The 10982-nt window shown below is 39.6% G+C and overlaps 1 long non-coding RNA gene across 1 annotated transcript; it reads right to left on the reverse strand.

Annotated features, from left to right (window-relative positions):
• Positions 1–3193: 3193 nt before the first annotated feature.
• LOC119284786 lies at positions 3194–5846 on the reverse strand. Its single transcript, XR_005139212.1, has 2 exons — positions 5478–5846; positions 3194–3500 (listed from the first exon to the last, which is right to left on the reverse strand). It is a non-coding gene; the product is annotated as an uncharacterized LOC119284786 (long non-coding RNA).
• Between the last annotated feature and the right edge of the window lie 5136 nt (positions 5847–10982).

The following is a 10982-nucleotide window of genomic DNA, read 5'->3' on the forward strand; positions in this document are numbered from 1 at the left end:
ACGGTCCCATATAATCAAAGCCCCAAACATCAAATGGTTCAATAACAAGTGAATAGTTCATAGGCATTTCTTGGCGTCTACTAATATTACCAATTTTTTGACATTCATCACAGGACAAGACAAACTTACGTGCATCTTTGAAGAGAGTAGGCCAATAAAAACTGGATTGCAATACCTTATGTGCAGTTCTATCTCCAGCGTGGTGTCCTGCATAAGCCTCAGAGTGACACTTGCGTAGGATCTATTCATGTTCATGCTCAGGTACACAACGTCTAATAACTCCATCTACTCCTTCTTTATAAAGGTGTGGGTCATCCCAGAAGTAATGTCTTAAATCATAGAAAAACGTTTTCTTTTGCTGGTATGTGAAACTAGGTGGTATAAATTTAGTAACAATGTAATTAGCATAATCAGCATACCATGGAGCAGTACAGGAAGCATTTATGAAAGCTAATTGTTCATCGGGAAAGCTATCATCAATAGGTAGTGGGTCATCAAGAACATTCTCTAACCTAGATAAGTTGTCTGCAACGGGGTTCTCATCTCCCTTTCTATCTATAATATGCAAATCAAATTCTTGTAGCAAGAGAACCCATCTAATAAGTCTAGGTTTAGCATCTTTCTTTTCCATAAGATATTTAATAGCAGCATGATCGGTGTGAACAGTTACTTTAGAATCAACAATGTAAGGTCTGAACTTATTACAAGCAAATACAACTGCTAAAAATTCCTTTTCAGTAGAGGCATAATTTCTCTGGGCACTGTCTAGAGTTTTACTAGCATATTGGATAACATTTAATTTCTTATCAACTCTTTGTCCTAGCACATTACCTACAACATAATCACTAGCATCACACATAATTTCAAAGGGTAAATTCCAATTAGGTGGTTGAATAATAGGTGCAGAAATCAAGGCTTTCTTAAGTATTTCAAATGCTTCTACACAATCATCATCAAAGACAAAAGGAACATCTTTTTGTAAGAGATTAGTCAGGGGCCTAGAAATTTTTGACAAGTCTTTAATGAACCTCCTATAAAAACCGGCATGACCAAGGAAACTTCTTATACCTTTAATGTCCTTAAGACACGACATCTTTTCAATAGCATCAACTTTTGCTTTATCAACTTCAATACCTCTTTTAGAAATTTTATGCCCCAAGACAATACCTTCATTAACCATAAAGTGGCACTTCTCCCAATTCAAGACAAGATTAGTTTCTTCACATCTCTGCAAAACTCGATCAAGGTTGCTTAAGCAATCATCAAAAGAAGTTCCATATACGAAGAAATCATCCATGAAAACCTCAACAATTTTTTCACAAAAGTCAGAGAATATAGCAGTCATACATCTTTGAAAGGTAGCAGATGCATTGCATAAACCAAAAGGCATATGTCTATAAGCAAAGGTACCGAAAGGACAAGTAAAGGTGGTATTTTCTTGATCCTATTTTGACACAAGTATTTGAGAGAAACCAGAATAACCGTCTAGAAAGAAAAAATGTGTATGTTTAGATAATCTTTCTAGCATTTGATCAATAAAAGGTAAAGGGTAATGATCCTTTTTAGTAGCTTTATTTAATTTGCGGAAGTCAATTACCATTCTATAACCTGTAACAATTCTTTGTGGGATCAATTCATCTTTATCATTAGGAACAATAGTAATGCCTCCCTTCTTAGGGACACAATGGACAGGACTTACCCACTGACTATCAGCAACGGGATAAATTATACCTGCCCCCAGAAGCTTTAGTATTTCATTTCTTACCACTTCTTTCGTCTTAGGATTTAACCGTCGTTGGTGATCAACAACCGGTTTAGCGTCCTTCTCCAATTTTATTTTGTGCTGGCATAGAGTGAGACTAATGCCCTTGAGATCATCAAGAGTATATCCAATAGCAGCACGGTGCTTCTTTAGAGTTTTCAATAATTTCTCTTCTTCCTGCTCTGAAAGGCTAGCACTAATAATAACAGGATATATCTTCTTTTCATCAAGATAAGCATATTGAAGTGTATCAGGTAATGGTTTAAGCTCAAACATGGGATCACCCTTGGTGGAGGAGGATCCCCTAGAATTTCAACAGGCAAGTTGTGTTTCAAAATAGGTCCCTGTTTAAAGAATAGTTCATCTATTTCCCTTCTTTCGTTCATAAACATACCATTTTCATAGTCTAACAAATATTGTTCTAAAGAATCATTAGGAGGCACGACAATAGAAGCAAGACCAATAATCACTACAACAGGACATGGCTTTAGTAACATGGTGTTGTGTTACTATAGGCCCAAAACAGTGTTACTAGGCCATTTAGTAACACAGTTTGAAATGTGTTTCATTAGACCGTGTTACTAAGTGGTGTCCACTGTCACATATAGTAAATGTTACCATATATTAAAAATTGTGTTACAACTACATTATAGTAACATGCATATTATGTGTTACTAAACGTGTTAGTAATACATTTTTATAATTGTAGTATCACTCGTGGTAACGTAACATAAAATCCAAATACCATAACACTATAATCAACTATCTTAGTAACACATTTTGCAAAAATACAAAGGTGAACATGGGTGCGCGCGCACCCACATGAATAGTAAATTCATAAAAAATACTAGAGAAATTTAAAAAATTCTGAAATTTTGCCATATGAACCTTAGACAATCATTCTACTCACGTGTTAAGTTTCATGATGTATTTACACCTGTGGTATTCTTAGTGAAGAAAATACAAATGCGACCATACTATTCATTAAACAGTGTTTTTTAATATAGCTTCGATTACCTTCGATTTTGTCATTTTTGCCAAGATTATCACGGATGTGATTTCTTCGTGAAACTTCATATGCGAGTATACCGGTTGACTATGTATATTAAAAAAATAAATTCAGATTTTTTTGATTTTTGCTAGCATTTTTTGAATTGGCTATTCATAAAGGGTGTGCGCGCACCCATGTTCACCAAATCCGCGTCCCACATTTTGTAACTATAGTAACACCAACACTACTATATTATTACGGCAACATAATTAATGTATTTATTTTTTAAATTGACCACAAAAGTAGGTACCCATTTTATGGAATATACATTCATTTAATAAATCACTGCAACTACTGAAATAGTTCATTATTTTACTTTGATGCTTGGCATCATTAAAATGATAGAGAAATTGAAGTGCAACAGATAGACAAATTGAAAATATCAAAGGTATTTATTATGAATATACAAGAGTGTGGGATACATATGCATTATAATAAATAAATACTGATGTTATTGGTGCAACAACATATCATTCATATCAATTTGACTATAGAGAACACACCTATGAAGAATATTACACCATAGCATTTACATCAATTCGACCAAAGAAAAAGGTCTTGTGAATGGCATTACATTTTTCAATCTATCAATGTAAACTATGGTTATTGCTAAGTAAAATCTTCTAGTTTTATATGCTTCATCCAACTGGAGAACTCATCTGCAACTCACTTATCCTTCTTTTGGATCTGTAAAAGAAAACTGGACCTTAAAGTTATGTGATTAAATGTACACAAATATAATTTTAGAATCTGGAAGAAAAGACTTCAAGTTACAAAAGCTCAAGGCCAGGCAATTAAGTATCCTGAAGCAAAAGCAACAACAATTCTCTTGCAATCATAAACTTACCTTACTAACTCCTCGTTATCCATAATAGGCTCATCCATGCACACAAGTGCAAATTCGGGACTTAAGTCAATAGCACCAACCTTAGTTTCTAGATCACCACTCCAAATAGTAGCATATGCAACATTCCATTAGTTTGAATATGTTAAATTCTTTAAAAATACTCTCTCTGTAAAGAAATATAAGAGCGTTTAGATCACTACTTCAACGCTCTTATATTTTTCAGAGGGAGTACTTTGGAACTAACCTATATTATGATCAATGTTATCATTCAATGGCAATGACAATAGAATTTGCATGAACAATGTGTGAATGGTGCACATGGTCATAGTTCAAGAAAATTGTGATGACCATTCAGTTCATTAGGTATACACATTCAAGCGGCAAGTGGGACTAATAGAGAGATGCCCACATTGCACTCATGTGTTATGCGGGTGTTCGTGGGCAGCTGGCGATAAACCATGTTGTGTTTGCTTGCCCACATAATCCCATTTAATACCACATAGTAATAAAATGATCTGCTATTGTAATAAAGAGTTCTAACAGTCACCACGCGGCAGATGTGTGGTAAGCAACCACAAGAAAAATGAGTTCGGACAATTCTACTTAGCTCTTGTACAAATCAATACTAACTTATTGTATCTGGACATTAGTTGAACACGGCAACACAAACAACTATCAATCAGGTCACTACATGAGCAAGCACATGCAAAGTGGCCCCCAGTGCAAAAATTTCAGAGTGGCAAAGCATAAGCATACTATTGACAAATCAGGAGCAAAGCATCTGCGTAGTGTTGTATGTGTGTGCTTGTTGTTGTGTTGGGCATGTGTGTGTATGTGCTTTCTAGTACCTAACCAAAGTACTCGCAAGATGTTTTCTAACAGTAGACATTCCATGGCAAAGTTATAAAGAATATAAACATTCTATGTGAATTATCAATGAGCGCGGCCATATGACTCCATAAACAAATACATGGAACCAGTAGCCATCATTACAGTGGCTTTAAGCAACATGGAACTGAATGCATAAACCCTTGAGGTGTTGACACTAACCGAGCTCCCCACAAACATTCTGTAAGAGTAGAATGATAAATAACTTAAGATGGAAATAGATGTACAGCCAAGAGCTACAGACTATAAGCATGCAGTAAAACCATATATTCAACAAATTTGGAATTAAATGTATAACCTTTTTTGCGCATAATGTAACCTGGATGGATACTTGGTAAAAGGTGATGGAGTCTTACATTTACCTAAATAAAAAGGTAACCCTGATGGGTACATGGTAAAAAGTGATGCTATCAACCATTGGATTATATCAAACTAGCATATGAGATTCAGACACAAGAAATATAATAATTAAAGTGAAATAAACAGACAAGCTTCTATTGTATTATCATAGTGATAATTGGGATATACTACACTAAAATAATCATACATCTACTAGAACCCTTACCATGAAAAGCACTATGTATTACACCTACAAAGTACATGTCGGTGTTGCTCTTCACAATTTCTACTACCCAATTTGACACTTGGTAGACATATTTAGCTGAATTAAAAAATCGCACAGGTATTCGGGTATGTATGTATATGTGCCAGTTTGAGACTATTTGAATATGTATGGATATGTAACGGGTATTCGGGTATGTACATCTCGACCATGGGCAGGAACACGTACGTACTATTATTATTAGCAGGAGAATCAATTAGCAGCCGGCATGTACCCTCAATATCGTCCTCGCATCTTGCTCCTCTTGGCACTAGTACACAAACAAGCAAGCAGCCTGCTGGATGGATTATTGTGGAAGGTAGCTTACATATGGATGGATTCCTCGTGGATGACAGCAGATGACGAGGACCAGTGGCTTCTACCGCGGGAGGCGCGCATGGTCCATGCGCTAGTTCTGCTCAAGCCGCTTCAATTCTTCATGGCCGCCCGGAGGAAGGGATGGCTGCAGACGGCCCCGGCTAGATCTGCCCAGGACTCCGGCGGCTGCGCGCTCCTCATGGCCGCCTCCTCGGGCCTCCTCGAGCCTGGTGGGGAGGAGGGAACGACCCTGGGGCCGAGGATTGCGTGGGCGACCTACAGAGAAAGGGGCGAGCGGCGGCGGCGGCATGAGGCCCTCAGGCGACTTGCGGCGGCGGCTTGCGGCGTGGTATGCGGTGGATTTAATGGGTAGGCGTGCGTGTGAAGGGATAAGGAGAGAGAGGAGATAAAAGGATAAGGCACCCACTGGGCCGCAGCCGTTCGATTTAATCAGATGCAACGGTTACAACGTGTGATCCGTGGGAGGGCTACATTGACCAATCAAAACACAATGCTTTTTTAGTATAATATTTTTACACTCGATAAATTTTAATCTTTTTTTCTTTTTTTCTCCTCTTATCTTTTTCTTTCTTATTTTTAAGGCCTATTAAAAGATATAAATAGGATTTTTTAAACCAAAATTTTGCCAATATTTTTATGCACTTGTGATTTAAATTTGAATTGTATGAATGTATGACTAGAAATGCATTAAATGTACTTGCTTCACAAAAAATACCCATTTTTACACTGTGAAAATAGATTTGTTTTTAACAAAAGGTTAGAACTCTATTTTTCAACATTGTTTTATGTTTGTTTTTTGCTTTGATGTTTGTGAACATTGTTTGTAATGGCAAGATGCACATATGTGCCCAATTTGGGCACATTATCATAAACTATGCAATGAATGTGGCCATCACCTTGAAACTGAATGTTCATACATGATACCTTGTTGTGTGAAGGATTTTTTTCTATCAAAATGATCATATTCCAAGTTTAGTATTTTTCCCCCGCAACTAGTACACATAGAAGGACTCGATGCGAAAGGATTGCATTTATTGAATTTATATTCTTTTCTTTAATTTTTTCCACAATGGGGACATCAAAGCGGGGAGCTCGGAGGGGATAAGGATGGATGTGCTATGTGAGAGATTCATCAAATATGAAAGATAGGTTTCCCGTAATCGCGGGATCATCTGATCTTATTGTATCCCCCAGACATAGGAAACTACCGAGCCATGCCTAACTGTACAAGAGACCATGTCGAGGCTTCATCAAAGCAAGGACATTCGATCTAGAGGATCCTGCCATGTCCTCTAGCTCAAAGTAGATTGATGCAACACTATTTATTACCCATGTCAAACGACAAGGACGGGGGTTAGTGGCTTCTGTCAGTGACATAGGAAACCGGGTGTCCCGAGCACACTATAATCGAGTACCCTAGCAAGCAAGGGATCAAATCATAAGTTTAATTGTGATGTGTTATGGCCAATGTGGCTTTATTGTATGTCTGAGATTATGATCTACTAGTTAACATCAGAAAAGCATTTAAGGTTGAAGACGACTCGCCGGAACCATTTGCGACCTTGATCTGCTATCCCGAGGGCCAAATGCAACATGCTTCTCTACCTCACGAGAGCTAGCGCCTTTGGTCTGCTATCCTGCCTGGTTTAACTCCGACCTTCCTTCACTCCAGTACAGTGCCGACCATACCTCCCTTCGGTTGACCAGTCTAGGAGCAGCCAAGAAGGACGACCAGGACACCTGACAGTCACCTTCGGACCTCCCTTCGCTTTGGACCAGGATGCTCGGCCGATGCTGGTAAGATCTCTATCGCTCTTTAGTGCCTTCTCATTCTTCTACCAAAATGGATATTATAGGATCCTAGAAATGTGCCCCCAAATCCCGTACATATACCGCTCCAAGGAGGACGATTTTAGGTTTCCAGTAAAAAAATATGCACGTCGGGCCAAGATGCGGGATCTACTAATCATTTTTTGGCCCATAAACCGCATATATGTTCGATTTTTGGGGATCAGACCAATATGTAGGATCTGTTAGAGTTGCTCTTAGCCCGGTATACAAGGGATAACCTCTAGGCTGCCCTGAGCTGAGCATAACCGTTTTCGTGGTTACCTATTTAAACACAATTTGAATTTTTATGCAAGACTAATGGCAAATTATTGATTTAATGATGCGCTCCAACAAATTTGAATTTGTGCATTGTTTGATTTGGATGTGTTTAATTTTTAGTGTTATAGCATATTAAAATATGGAGAGCGCCTATAAAGCGCTTGTGGCGCAAGCAATGCTAACTGGCACTGTCGCGCCCCCTTGGCCGACCCAGCTAAGCGAGGTCGCTCTCCCAAGCTTGCTCGCTTGGATGTTTCGATCGGTCAACTGGTTGACCGTTGACCCATGGCATAGTTGATTGTACACTTCTATAACAAGTTTATAATTTAAAAAGTTTTTTTAGTTTGAAAAAAAGTTTGTGGCCTCAAGAAATGTTCATGAATTTGAAAAAAGTTCAAGAACATTAAAGAAATGTTCGTCAATTCTAAAAAATATAACTAATTTAAAAATGTTCACGGAATAAAAAAAGATTCACAAATTTGATTTTTAATATATTTCAGAAAAGTTAGTCAATTCTAAAAAATGTTTGTGAACACGAAAAAAGTTACCATATTCAAAATAAGCTTCCGTATTTGAAACAAGTCCACAAATTTGAATAAAATCGTGGCATGAAAAGATATTGGCAAAAAAGAAAATGTTCAGTGGCTCAAAAAAAGTTTGTAAATTTTGAAAAAAATCATTGTTCCAAAAAAATCACGAATTTTAAAAGTTTCCAAGTTTAACAAAAAGCATTCACGAATTTTAATAAGTTGGTCAATTTGAAAATTGTTGGTAATTTTTTTAAAAATACACAAATTTCGAGAAAAAAATTACTGAAATTTAAAAATAAAAGAAATGGAAACTAAAAGTAAAAAAATCAAAAAAAGGAAACAGAAAAACCATATAGAAAACCTGAAGAAAGACAAACAAAAAGCTGATGAGAAAAATCTAGCCAAAAAAAACTAGGTGTTTTTGAGACAAAAGAAAACTAGTTTTTTTTAAGGTAACTAGGGAATTTTATTCAAAGTTCATCACATCCGGAATACAAGCAACATCTGGAAGGATCCCTAGCCACACATGGCGGCCCACCGGCAGAGACGCAGCTCCTTTTGCAACCGAGTGGGCCTCCAAATTATTTTCTCTACACTCAAAACGAAAGACAACTGAAGAGAAAAGGTTCATGGTAATGTGTATATCATGCAGAATAGGCGCATACACTGGTAGAGATTGTGTGCTGATGTTTGAAACCAACTCTAGACAGTCAGACGCAATCACCAAATCCTGCAAATTCAGATCGCGGGCCAGGGCAAGTGCTTCACTACACGCGTGCGCCCCCAAACTTGCCGGGTCGATCAAGCCTTCAAAGACCAGTGCTAAAGCTCCAAGAAATTTCCCCGACTTGTCTCGACAAACCACAGCCGCTGCTCCCTTCTCGCCCAGGGTCGATAATGCTCCATTGCAGTTGAACTTCACCGCTTCACCCTCGGGCGGCAGCCATGCCCGTGCTCTCGGAGCAGCAGGCACATGCATCGGTCGCTCCTTTTGGGACTCAACAATGTCCAGGTCCTCCAAGAAGCGCCTAATAAAACTCATGGTTGACAACGGGCTCTGGAACTCATTCTCATGGATTTATTTCCGGCGCACCCACCAAATTGCCCACATTGTCACTAGAACCCGAGTTACATCATGTTGGCTTGTTGATTCGAACAACCAAAACAGCCATAGACGGGCATCAGCGTTCTGGTTTGATATCACATGCTCTAGGAGCTCTTCATCACCCAAAGCCCAAACGCATCGCACCATGCAGCAGCTTAACAGAGAATGACGCCAAGTGTCCTCATCTGCTCCGCAAATCGAGCATGCTGGTGAATCTGCCATATTTCTCTCATGACGCACGTGCCCCGTCGGGATCGAGGTATGCGCTAATCTCCATACAAAAATTTTGATCTTGGAGGGAACCCGTACATTCCACAGCTGCGACCAAGATTTCCTGTCAGCTGTAATGTTTGAATGTGCCGGCCGATGATCAAGACAATCCTCCCTCTGAGCCTTGACTGCAGAAATCATACGGTAGGCCGACCGAACCGAAAAAACACCCTTCTTGTCGTAGTGCCAGGCCCAAAAATCATCCTGCACCCTAGTACTTAGTGGTATATTCTGAATAACTTCAACATCGGGAGCGATAAAGTGTTCCGTAAGCGCCTGCTTGTTCCATGACCTGGTGGTGAGATCAATCAGCTCCGAGACCAGAACTGGAGGGTTGGCCAACCGTGAGCATATTGGCCTGAGCTTGTAATCCCTTGGCAGCCAATTGTTGTGCCATATGTACGTATGTGATCTAGAGCCGATGCGTTTGATGAGTCCTTGCGCTAGCAAGTCTCTTCCCTCTAGTATGGAGCTCCAGACCTGGGACGGACCTGCACCCAACGTGGCATCCAAGAGGTGGCAATCTGCATAGTACCTGGCTTTCAGAATTCGAGCGCTAAGCGAGTCCGGATCCTGCAGTAGTCTCCATGCTTGGCGCGCGAGTAATGCTAGGTTGAACAGCTCCACATCCCTAAAGCCCAATCCCCCCATGAACTTTGGTTTCGACATTGTTTTCCATGAAACCCACACTGTTTTCCGTTGGCCATCCTTGCTTCCACACCAAAACTTACGGATCAGGCCGTTGATATGCTCACACAAACCCCTTGGCAGCTTGAAACATGACATAGAATACGTTGGAATAGATTGAGCTACAAATTTTATTAGCAACTCTTTCCCTCTGGCAGATAAACACTTCTCCATCCACCCTTGCACCTTCTTCCAAATTCTATCTTTCAAGTACTTAAAGGACCCTCTTTGGCCCTCCCCACATCCGAGGGCAGGCCCAGGTACTTCTCTGTTAAAGATTCATTGTGGACAGTGAGGATGTTCTTGATGGAGTCACGAGCAGAGTTGGGTGCTCCTTTACTGAAAAAGATAGATGACTTCTCCATATTAACCCTTTGTCCGGAGGCGTTACAATAGATCCGCAGTAGCTCATCAATGCGTGTGGCCGTATCATCATTTGCTTCAAAGAAAAGTAGGCTATTGTCAGCAAAAAGTAGATGATTAACAGATGGTGCATTTGGTGCGACTGTGATCCCCCGTACTCCTGCACCAGATTTCAGTAAACATGAAAGTCCTTCAGCTGCCAACAAGAACAAATATGGTGAGCTCGGATCGCCCTGGCACAATCCCCGAGAAGGCTTGAAACCATCCAGACTCCTGCCATTAAACATAACCAAAAAGGATACCGACGTCACACATCTCATTACTGTCTCAGTGAAGCGGAGGCTAAAACCCATCCTTAGCATTACAGCTCTCAAATACGACCACTCCAAGCGATCATACGCTTTCATCATATCCAATTTTAGAGCACAAA

Source organism: Triticum dicoccoides, chromosome 4A, assembly GCF_002162155.2.
Source record: "Triticum dicoccoides isolate Atlit2015 ecotype Zavitan chromosome 4A, WEW_v2.0, whole genome shotgun sequence".
In the NCBI taxonomy this organism is placed as follows: Eukaryota; Viridiplantae; Streptophyta; class Magnoliopsida; order Poales; family Poaceae; genus Triticum; species Triticum dicoccoides.